Source organism: Mustela nigripes, chromosome 2, assembly GCF_022355385.1.
Source record: "Mustela nigripes isolate SB6536 chromosome 2, MUSNIG.SB6536, whole genome shotgun sequence".
Lineage (NCBI taxonomy): Eukaryota > Metazoa > Chordata > Mammalia > Carnivora > Mustelidae > Mustela > Mustela nigripes.
Window position 1 is genome coordinate 185,602,949 of NC_081558.1, and position 12,269 is coordinate 185,615,217.

The following is a 12,269-nucleotide window of genomic DNA, read 5'->3' on the forward strand; positions in this document are numbered from 1 at the left end:
ACGAAGGTGCAAAAGAGTGCTATGGTATGTTACTTTTTATGTAATAGAGTATTAGGTCATATGTTCTTTGTCACTTGTATAAATGTAGTCAACATCAAGAACATAAAAGCTCAAAACAGTAATGATCCTTATTTTTTGTTTGTATAGGTTAGATGAAGTTGGAACAGAGATAGATTGCCCACTGTAAAAATATGATAATCATATATAAATATGTCATGTATAATATGCATATGTACACTTGTGAAAATGTGTGTATACATGATGTGTACATATAAGTGTGTATATGTTTATATGCAAATGTATGCATGTATATATAATGATATATATATATACAATGATACAAACATAAAAATTGCACATTTCACCACATATGTGTGATGTTTACATATACAAACTCCTGAAAATTAAATTTTAAAAATTTGCTTGGGTTATATGAAAATGAGTCATTCACTCTGTTTAAATAATTTTCTCTACACAAAAGTAATATCTGTGCAGCCAGTCCAGCATTCTTTGTCTGGGTGGTTAAAATGTAGCTTTGTTGTCTACATTTTACTGATCTGATGCCAGTGTTTTGACACTGGTTCTTGACAATGAAAAGATTGCCCTGGGCTGGAGCCCTAGATAAGTGTATAAGACAGAATATTATGGATTCATTCCAGGAGCACTAGGAAAAAAAAATCCATCTGCACAATAGGAAGTGTAGACTGATACATCTATATTTGCACATTGTGACTAGCCCCAGATTTTTTTCCCAGTGTCCAGTATGTTTTTGCATAGTTCATCAGCCATTAAGAAATATAGCTGAACTGGACTTTTAATAAAGGCTTGTTGAAACAAGGGCACACAGCCCTTGATAAGAATTTATTTCTACAATAAATTACAATCCTTTTCAATCATAAGAACCCACACTCTCTATTTTTGCTTCAAAAAATAAAATTATATATATTCATTAAATGTGAAATTTGTGAAAGATGCCCCGAATAATGATGCTCTGTAATGCAGCCACAATGATGCATTTGACACTGAGAGAATAGCAATGCCAAGTTCTCATAGAAATGTCCCTTGAGCAATATACAATACTTGATAGCATGCTCAGCAGATTATATAATTCTTTTCTTTTATGACATACTTGATATAAAGAAAATTTTCTATTATAGTAGGTGCTTTTCAGTGATTGCTGTCATAACAATAATACCTAATATAATGGGCTATTTTATAATCCACAAAACACTTTCCTTCATATTATCTCATTTGTTCCTATAGAGGTTAATAGCATTTTAAAGAAGGCAAAACTAAGTTAAGAAATGTCTGTTTCTTGTTCAAAGCCAAATATCTAGTAAATACAGATGTAGAGACAAACTGGATTTTGTGACATCTTATTTTGTACTTTCTTTATTGTGTTTTCTTATATCCTTAAAAAATGATGTGTTCCAAAATATCCTAAATCTCCTACAAAGATACTAGATCTCTCACTAGGATGGCATATACTGCAAATGTAACCACTGATGTTACTGTGTAAGGGAATTTTTGAAATCTATTATGTTTGTGAATGAGAGTATTAATATTTTATTATTATTGTTATTTCCTTTGTGAAGGAAACTCCATTCTCAACCTATAGCAGCCTGTGCCTGTAAGTACCTCAAAATAATTTCAAGGCCCCTGAGCATATACCATCACAGAGTCAGCTGTTAAAACTATATATCCCTTAGGAATTCTGGATATCCTTCCCATTGTCCACCTTTGTTTTAGCCCAGTGAAATTGATAAGGAAATACCTTCCAGAGAGCAGAGCTAGAGCCTCCCTCCAGATAGGAGTTTATGTTATGTTTGCACAGTTGTATTTGGTAGAACTATACACTAGTAATTTCTTCGTATGCTTTCTAAAGGGAAATTTTTTTTTACAGATATATGATTCTTTCCCCATCATTATACATTCATTACTATTGAGGACAGAGGATGCGCCTACTAACTTCAAGTTAGTGGACTATGACGTATCATCTACTGTCTTGATACAGACATACACAGGAAGCAAACATCCTGGGCTTTGAGGTTGTTTGGTAACTGGGTGAACTTTGGGGTCTGTCCCTTGTGAAAAGATTGCATCTTTCAATATATGGGAATCAGTATGCCACTTGATAGTAAGCTTGCCAAAGGGATGGACTATAAAAGGATTAGTTATTTACACAGAAACAGAAACCCAAATTATTGAAGTGTAGTGTCCTCAAACACACACACACACACACACACACACACACACACACACACTCTTTTCCCAGACTCTTTGCAAATAATGAATTATTTATTCATTATGACTGTGAACTAGTCAGAGACTTAGGGGAGAATTGGTAGTAGAAGCTCCTAGAATATCACCTTTCACTTTTCTTCACTTATAACCTATAGAATTTGAACATGATAGTCATCTGACTGACAAGTCAATAAGTAGAAGTAAGTTGCCTTTCTCTAACCACTGGAAAAGGTGACTAGAAATAGCAGGACCACTGTGTTAGCCCTGTTATCAGAGATGTCCAGTCCTTCCCAACCTACTGCCAACTTTAGTGCTGACATGTATGCAAAGCAGCTTCAGTGCCTAAGAAGAGATCTAATAGAAGATATTCCATCTATGGGGGAAAAAAAGTAATATAAAAGGAACTTTTTTTTAAAGTACAAAATTTTATAAATTAAAAAAAATACCAACAACACTCAAAGAAAGGCTAGAAGATAAAATTTAGGAGACATCTTTCAGAAAATAGAACTAGAAAGTAAATAAATGGAAAATGAAAGAAAATAATAGATATCAATTCAGTAAAGCATATATCCAATGAGTAGAAGCTTCTGAAAGTCACACAGAATTGCTGTTGGGAGATTCTCAAAGAAAAATGTATGAGGAAATTTAATAAAATTGAAAAGCATTAGTTTGCATATTGCAAGACCCATTTAGTCCCTAGTCCAAGGAATTAAAATCCCCCCCACACACCAAATACCTACAGGGAAGTTTATACTTATGAAATTTTAAAAAAATTTGGAGGTTGGAAAATCATATGGAAGAGAAAGTGAAAGCAAGCAAGAGATAGAGACTAAAAGATTGACAGAGAAGGGATGGAGATTTCCAACATAAACCGATCCTTAGCCATGTTTAAAAAAATCTTTTGTGATGTAAAAAAAAAAAATTAGAGTTATGTGAAGTCTCAAAAATGTCAAATCTTCTACTGGGTTGTTCCTCCACTTCCACACTATCCTTTGCCTCTCAAGGGATGAAGCTGATCTGTTCTACCAGGCTCTCTTGCCAGCAGAAATCTGGGCTAGATGCTACCATTGAGAGGCTATTACACAACTTTTGGAAAGAGCATGACGGGCAGGTCCAAGGACAGAGAGCAGGAGGTTTGCAGTGGATTCTGTGGGAACTCTTTCTTAATCCTGCAGGCAACAAACCCCTGCACTGCCGATCTCTCCCGAAAGCCAAGAGCAGTTTCTATTTTGAACTCTGCTCCCCTAGTTTCTCCAGGCTTGGAAAATCTAGATTGCTTTCAGGTTCCTGATGGAGCTCTAATGGGCCTCCCATGCACAGTCATAGGATGATTAAAGGAAGAAGAGAAAAGGGAGAGAAAGGAAGGAAGGAAGCAGGGAAGGCGGGAAGGAAGGAGGTTAGGGAGAGAGAGAGAGAAAAGGGAGCTTGAGGGAGTGAGCTGGTTAGGGAAGGGAGAAGTTAAGTGTTGACGGAAAAAAAAGCAAGTGGGAAAAAAGCAAGTTACTAGACTGTGTAATTGGTGTTAAAATAAACATGGAAAGCTCCAAAATCTCTAGGTGTACACATGAACGGTGTAAGGAAAGCTGTGGCAGAGTGGACACTTACCAGTGAATACTGATTCCTCCAGAGCAATGGGATTAGAATGGGATAAAGATAATTTAAAAATAATGGGATGAAGCTGATAAAATACGTTTTCCGTTCTGCATGTTTGTCCTGCTTGATTTATGGCAGGGATCTTAAATCATTCTTTTAAGTACATACTTCAAAATTCAAATGTGGTTTTAAGAATATTTTCCCTTACGATCCCTAAAAGGATGATAATAACTCTTGTCCCTTTTGGTCTTTCATCTTCAGTTCACTCCGTAGTTCTTCCTGATTTCAGAATTGAGTGGAGAATATAGTTAATTAGCATGATAACAATGTTTCTTTCTCTCTTTCTTTCTTTCTTTCTTTTTTTTTTTTTTAAGACTTTATTTCTTAGAGAGAAAGAGAGAAAAAATGAGCAGGGGAAGGCATAGAGGGAGAAGCAGAGTCCCCGTGGAGCAGGGAGCCAGATGTGGGACTCCATTCCAGGATCCTGGGATAATGACCTAAAGGGGCTGGCAGACCCTTAACTGACTGAGCCACTCAGGCTCCCCCATAACAATGTTTTTAATGGTCTTTGTATAAACGAGTGATAAGCTCTGGGTTAAAATAATATCTAAGTGTATATAATTGGGAGGGAGCTGTGGTAGAAGCAGCAGGAAGCAAGTTTAAGTTACATAATACAGGTAAGCTATCTAATGCAGCTACTAAAGAGGCTTTAAGCAGCGATTGGGCAAGTTTCCAAACCATAACATCAAGACAGCACCGCACAGTTTTCTTTGCTGCACACCTGCAGTGTCACAGAAACAAAGACAAGAACAGAGCTCACTGTCTCCTTGCTGTATGTTGAAAAATGTTGCCATGAAGTGTACCTGCCTGCTATGCAGATGAGCTTTTTTGATTCTTGAGTATTTGGAATGTTACACACAAATAGGAAATGTTAGTTGCTCTGATAAGGTTTAATCAAATTATTTCCTTGAAGGTGTATTTTTTTTTATTATTATGAATGAACACATTGACAGAAGGTATGATAGGAGCAGGAGCGGTGGTGTCTGCTTGTGCTGGTAGCACATTATGTTCACATCATGTTTTTGAATTTCCTTTACAGATAAGCACTGTGAGTAATTGTAACATGAAGTGGTAATCTACCACTGATATATGAAAATAGAGAAACTGAAATTAAAAACATCATTCAACTGAAATTTTAGACTGCACTGTGGAAGGCTGGGCTTCCAGATGCACAAAGAATGCCCACTTGAAAAGAATTTTGCACTCCAGTCATGGGAAATTTTGTCTCAAATAAATTAGCAAGCATTTCTACGAATAATTGATTAGCTTGTCATTGTAGATAATATGTGTACATTTTTAAGTTTTGATACAAAAGATTTCATTATCCTACTAAGCAGATGGATTATGTTTCTCATTTACATTATGCATTAGAATGTTACAGTTTAGGTGATCTTTGGCTAAAAACCAATCGCAATATATTTTGATAGTCTTCCTGATTACATGGCATAGATGAAAAGAAATCATAATAAATTTAATTGAATGTAAGCAGTTTTGTAAATGAGTTTTAAATGTTAGCATTAAGTAAGTAAGTAGAGATTTTTTTTTTTTAAGAATTTTATAACTAAGCTAATCTAGTTTAGTGATTCCCAAACCAAATCTATCCTAATGCACTTTTAGAAAATTCCCTGTCCTCACTCTAATTTAATTAAATTGATTCTCTGCATCTGGGCCAGGAAACCTGATTTTTTTTTTTCCAGACTTCTCAGGTGACTGATGACCCTCTCTTTTTTCACATTTCTGATAGAATCCAATTCCGCTTGTGCATACATGAGAAACTGAAGACCTAGAGAGTTAAGGCAAATGTTCAACGGGAGATTAGAGCCTTGTTTGACAGGATGCTGCCATGTGTAGCATCTTGGTCACTGTGTTCCTACTGCAGAGAGTACTCACAGATTTTGAGCGGCTATAACTTGAAAAATAAAAATTAACTTTTAGATCACAGGACAGTGGCCTGAAAAGATGACCCAATTTGTTTATTTTAGCAACCATGAGAATCCGAGAAAAGAAGGCTTCACGGTATCTGATTCTTCCTTTACCTAATGTTGTCCATATTGCTTTGGTATAAGAGGGCATGAAAATCAATGGAAAAGTGAATTTTAACCTCTCTGAGTTTTTTTTCCCCCCTAGAATTTTAATTTACTATTGCAGGCAGCTTCGAATTATTTCTTTCCATTTTTAACCTTCTCAATCCCTTGTTGCTCAGTACAATTTCTACTGAGGAGTTTAAAAGCAGATCATATGGAAATTAAATGTTCTGTTAATATTCTAAATATTAACACCTACAGTGTAGAATTATCTTCTGAATTTCTCATAAATTATTTAACTAACAAAAGATATATGTAGCATATGGAATTTTGTCAGAGAACGTATGAAATAATCACAACAAATGCGGACATTTGTGTAGCTTGATTGGACATTGAGATGTGATCTTAGGGACTTGAATTAAGCTCTATTTCTCTGTTTTCTCATAATTAAAATGGAGTGATAAGTAACTCAGAGGGTTGTTGTGAGGGGCGAGAGGCATGGAGTTGCAGTGCTCAGATATCCTTCATTAAAAGCAGCTGCAAGGAAATGCAAAGTTGGCCATTGTCCCAGGATGCCACCTTCTGCATCCATGTTAGCATTTGCACGGAAGCCAGCCTTCTCCCAGGATGCTCCCAATCACTGACTGATCATGGCAGGGGTCCTGGTACCGCCCACTTCTGTAGGATTCCGGGCTTCACTCACTGGCTGCGTTGGTTCAGGGACTTCCATTGACTGGGCAGAATCTTTCTGGGAACGGTGCTATAGCCGGAGCCTCTTGCTCTGAACATCCTTCCTTCTCCCTCTCCTTTCCCCAGATGCCTTGCCTGCTGTGGAGTCTGAAGCTTCTTCTTTTCTACTCTTCATTCCTCACCTTTATCCTACATAGGTATCTCTGCTAATAAATGGCTTTCACATGTCATCCTACCATCGTGCCTGCTTCTTGGAGGACCCAAAATAAGATGTTGGAATAAATAATTTAATATTAGTAAAAAGATTTAGAGTATTGTCTGCACAAAGTAAGCGCTGTTTAAGCATTATCATATAAAAATAAATAGGGCATAGGGGATCAGGGGTGCAAACTTCTACTTACAAGGTAAATAAATCCTGGGGTTGTAATATGCAGCATGGTGACTAAAGTTAATAATGCCATATTGCATATTTGCATAAAGCTGCTAAGAGAGTACATCTTTAAAGTTCTCATCTTTAAAGTTCTCATCATAAGAAAAAAATTATAACTATGTGAGGTTATGAATGTTTACTAGACTTACTGTGAGGATCATTTCAGAATGTATACAAATATCCAATCACTATGTCATACAACTGAAACAAATATAATGTTTTATGTCACTTATAGCTCAATTAAAACTGTAAGTAAAGCTTTTGAGTAATACCATGAATAATTTATTATATATGTATACATGAAATAAACTGAACAGAGATATAAAAATGATTATTCTTGAACAAGATCAAAAATGTCATTACTGCTCATTTTGCTACCAGTAGTATTATTTTGGCAGTTGTATTTAAGCTCTTGGCATAAAGAGCAAATTGTGACCTTATTTACTGAAACAGGCAATTATGTTACAGTTACTTTAATTTCTCTTAAAACCCTTTACCTAGAGTTGAGGGGAAAAAAACCCGGAAGAGTAAATGCAACATTATAATCTCATTGCTTTCCATGTACTGTATTTAGTGGCTCTCATGTATTTAGCTTGGTAGAGCATTAATTGAAAATTTAGCAGCGTATGCTGAATTCACCCTAGGGTCTGTGGTGTGGTATGCAAAAATTAGTAAGACAAAAGACGGGTTGCTTTGAAGAATTGTCTTTCGTTTTGAATGGAGAAAGGCGAGAAGGATGCAGAGTTTAACAGTTTTGTTTACAGAAGACTTTGTGATAATTAAAACATACAACTGCTTTAGTCAAAGTAGCCAAACATGGAATTATTCATGAATGATAATTTACTGATTAAAGATAATTTGTCCATAAAGTATTAAATATTACAAACTATCTCCTCAAAATTATTTTCAGCAGTTTATGTAATTCTTACTAAGTTACCAAATTTGGTCTACAAATTCCATAAAACACTTATTGAATTTTCTTATGGAAAACTTGCATGTAAAAGGAAAGGAGCTGCTAATTGACCCCAGAACATTTCCTATTTCTTTTTTAAAATTTGATTAGTGAGCGAAGACACTTAATTCTCTGGACTAAAGTAAAATGGAAGAATTGGGTTTGAATATGGCACCGCCACCTAATAAACTCTGAGATCCCATGATTTTTCCAAGGCTGAGCTTATCTACTAAATGATGATATTCCATATTTTATATTAGGAATTATGGATATTTTAATTTGTGTTTTATATTACCTGGAAATCTGTGTAAGTTTCCTTCTCTGTGCATTACTTTCCATTTGCTCCCCACTACTCTGTGCCACCTATTAGGAAATTGGTGGTTAATCCATCTAAAGCTGCTTCCAGACTAAAACTCACTTGCCTTGGAGTAATTAATCTTGAGTTGGTTTTTAGCCTCATTACTCAAACTGATGGGGCCTTCAACGGAGTGGCAAACAGGGAATTGTGCTGAACAGCAAGAAAAAGAGGGATTTGGGCCAATTTCTTGTTTCATAGGTCTTTACAGTCTCATTGGTGCTCATTGCTCTCTGAGGCCTTCTGTGCCCTCAGGTAGTGTGAATCTGATCAGGTATCTCCAGCTGCAGTCTCCTCCTGCCAGTTCAAGATCCAGTGGGAGCTGCCAACAGCAAGATACGGAGGAAGCCAATGAAAATAGTGTGCTTCTACTAGTTATCCCAACACCCAGGCACTCCACTGATGTCCTAAAAGGAGCACATTCTTACAGAATATTCAGCAAAGGAAAGAGAAAAGGGAAAAACAAATAACTGGTGGGAATAAATCTGTGCTGAGAAAGAAGCTAAGAGGATCAATTCTTTATGCTCACTTCCACTTCAAGTATGTGAGAAGCCCACACTAGCACAACCATATCACTTCTGTTGTTAGGTCTGCGGACTTCCAGATTTGTGCAGTGCACTACCTTATTTTTGAGCTCAGACTGGTAAGAATAATTTCAGGAGCACCAATGACTCTGTTTGTTCAAAACTACTCATGGGGTTCTAAATTCCATAAAGGAACATGGAATTTTAGAATACACATTTTGAGGTGTCATTTGTGTTTTATAGATGGAAAAGTTGGAGCTAATAATGGTGATACAAGTTATTCAAATTCATGCATTTAGTAATAGAGTTTTGATTTGAACCCTATTATCTCTCTATTTTATTACTTGTCAGATATTTTTAACAGTTTATCCTAATTAGTTCAGGAAAGAAAATGCTTATTTTAGAGCTCTATAAGTTCAGTTTGAAGGTAAAAATAATCTCTCACCTTCTGTCTTCTTAAACCTCCTATCTTGCCTTCCCTAACAACCATCTTTAAATTTGTATTTTTATTCTTTTTTATTTTAGAATTCAGAAATAGTGTTTTCCTTATCTTCCTACCCCCAAAGTGTCCACTATGTACGTTTATTCTCATACTCCTTTAGCTTTCCATCTACATTAATAAAAAATATCACTACTTCTGTTAAATGCTCGTCTTGCTTAGCTTTCTCATGAATTTTATGCCGGTGACACAGATGACAAGACATCTGATTTAATCAGATGTCTTGCCTTCTTCTGGAACTTGCATTCCAGGTTATAATCATGCACCTCTCAGCTTACAAAACAAGCAAAACAATTAACCAACAGGCCAAAAAATAAACATAAGCTCAAACATTGCATAATTGGTTCATCTCTCTGTAATGCAATTTCTATGTTCTTTTCAGAGCAAAACTTTAGAATATATATATATATATATATATATATATATATATATTTCAGCATTTCATCTTCATTTTTTAAAAAAGATTTTATTTATTTATTTGACAGAGGGGGAGAGATCACAAGTAGGCAGAGCAGCAGGCAGAGAGAGGGAGAAGCAGGCTCCTTGCTGTGCAGAGAGCCCAATGCAGGGCTTGATCCCAGGACTCTGGGATCATGACCAGAGGTGAAGGCAGAAGCTTTAACCCACTGAGCCACCCAGGTGCCCTCATTTTCTTTTCTCTCTCTCTCTCTCTTTTTTTTTTTTTTTTGAGTTTTTATATTTGAGTCTATTCTTCATTTAACTTTTGAAACACTACTATAGTTGAATATTAAAAACAATAGCAAGTAGTGAGCTATGATTCAAGTCCTTCACTACTGCACATAAAATGCCAGCAGTGTATTCACTGGCCCCATTAAGAGGTCTGAAACTGGACATCACCCCTGGGATGATGTTCATCCCATTGTAATGGTACCCTCTTTCCTGATTTGGATCAAAGTCCACCAGTTCTACCTGGTCCATTTGAAACACTACTATAGTTGAATATTAAAAACAATAGCAAGTAGTGAGCTATGATTCAAGTCATTCACTACTGCACATAAAATGCCAGCAGTGTATTCACTGGCCCCATTAAGAGGTCTGAAACTGGACATCACCCCTGGGATGATGTTCTTCCCATTGTAATGGTACCCTCTTTCCTGATTTGGATCAAAGTCCACCAGTTCTACCTGGTCCATTTCATCAGTCTCTTCTACTTCCTTCTTCTCAGGTAGGAGTTTTTCCGGCAAAGAGAGTTTTTCAGGAGAGAGAAAGCCATTCTCAGGAAAGTTTATCTTAAATTCGATGATGAGGTGACCCTTCTCATATGGTCTAAAATAAATTGGCATTTAGCACACACTTGATATCTCCATGCTTGATAATTTGACCCGGATGAGAGGTGATGACAATGGTTTGATTGTCAAGAGTAGATATTGGCTTTTGAAAATGGCACAGTGCTTCAACAAGCTGTATGTCCATACACATGGAAAGGTCTGCTCCTCGAGGAGTAAAAACAGCATTGTCCTTCTGATCTAAACAATGATAATTATCTCCTGGTTCCAGTTCTGGATCTTGGTCTCCCTCACCATGGGATGTTATCTTCTGGCCATCTTTCATGCCTTTGTCAATATGAACTTCTAGAATCTTCTTCTCTTGAACTATCTTCCTTCTATTGAAGCTTTGACATCTATCTTTAGGACTGATCTGTTCCCCATGACCCTGGCACTCCATGCACACAGAATGAATTTGCTGATGTGTGTGTACAACAAAATTATTAAAAGTTTTATTTATAATTGGAATCACTGAATAAAAAAAGCAAAACAAATAAGCTTAAAAAAGGAACTAAACCATTGTCTAGAATGTCCTCAGAATGTCCATACCTTACTAGCTATGCTTCCTTTGCACCTGGCTGACATGACAACAGTGGGTCAGTATACACAGCAGTTGCACTAGCAGCAGTCCAAATTTTCCCCTAAAGCTTGCCCAGGATAAAGCAGGAGAACAAGAGGAGAGCATATACTCTGCCAAAGTAAGTGTATTTATATACTGCATGGAATTATTAACAACCTGAACCTTTTCCCTCACTTTTGATAGTTGCAGATTGATGTGGTAATTGCCATCGAGCAAATGCAGAATGCATGTTGAATGCTATAGGACTTTGCTATCAATATTTGTAATGGTTAGTTTTTCCTATGTAGCCAATTATCCCCCAAACTCAATTGGCTTAAACCAACAATCATTTATTCAGCTCATGCTTTTGTAGAGCACAGATTTTCTGGGCTGGACTGGGCCTCGCTGACACTAGGCTTGGACGGCCTCACTCTAGAGCCTTGCAGTCAGGGTGCTTGTCAGCTGGGTCAGTGGCAAGGACTGGGAGCACCTGTCCCTCATCAAGCACCAGGCGATCCTAGTTCATCCACATGGCAGCAGGTTTTCAAGAGAAATTAAAAAGAAATAAGCTAAATATGCAAGCATTTTCGTGTGTCTCTTTTGCATTTGCAACTGTGCTTTTGACCAAAATGCATTATGAAGTTAAGACCAGAGCCAGTGTGAGAGGTTCTGGTTCATGTATGTAGACATAGGGAGATGTGAACAAGTTGCAGGCCTTTCATTGAACAATACAGATCCATAGTCAAAAAAGCATCTCACCTTCCCCATTACACCTTGAATGTTTTTGTTAGTGATGTCATTAATTTTCATTCATTTTAAATTACATTTATGACTATTATCACGTACCTACTAAACCTCTGATTCTTGTTTGATGAACATTAGACATTACTGTTTGCCTTTGGTTATGTATATATGAGTAAGTGTAGGCCGGGTTTCTGCAGTAATCATGAACATAAAAATCTGGTAATTAAAAAAAAAGGTTTGTCTTTCATTTATTTATAGCAGAGAGTGTATGTATAGCACATGGGGAGTGTATGAGAAGGGCACACAGAG

General features: G+C 36.6%; 1 pseudogene; it reads right to left on the reverse strand.

Annotated features, from left to right (window-relative positions):
- The window catches only part of LOC132010610 (dnaJ homolog subfamily A member 1-like), a 46,719-nt pseudogene extending 34,735 nt beyond the window's left edge, over positions 1-11,984 (reverse strand).
- Between the last annotated feature and the right edge of the window lie 285 nt (positions 11,985-12,269).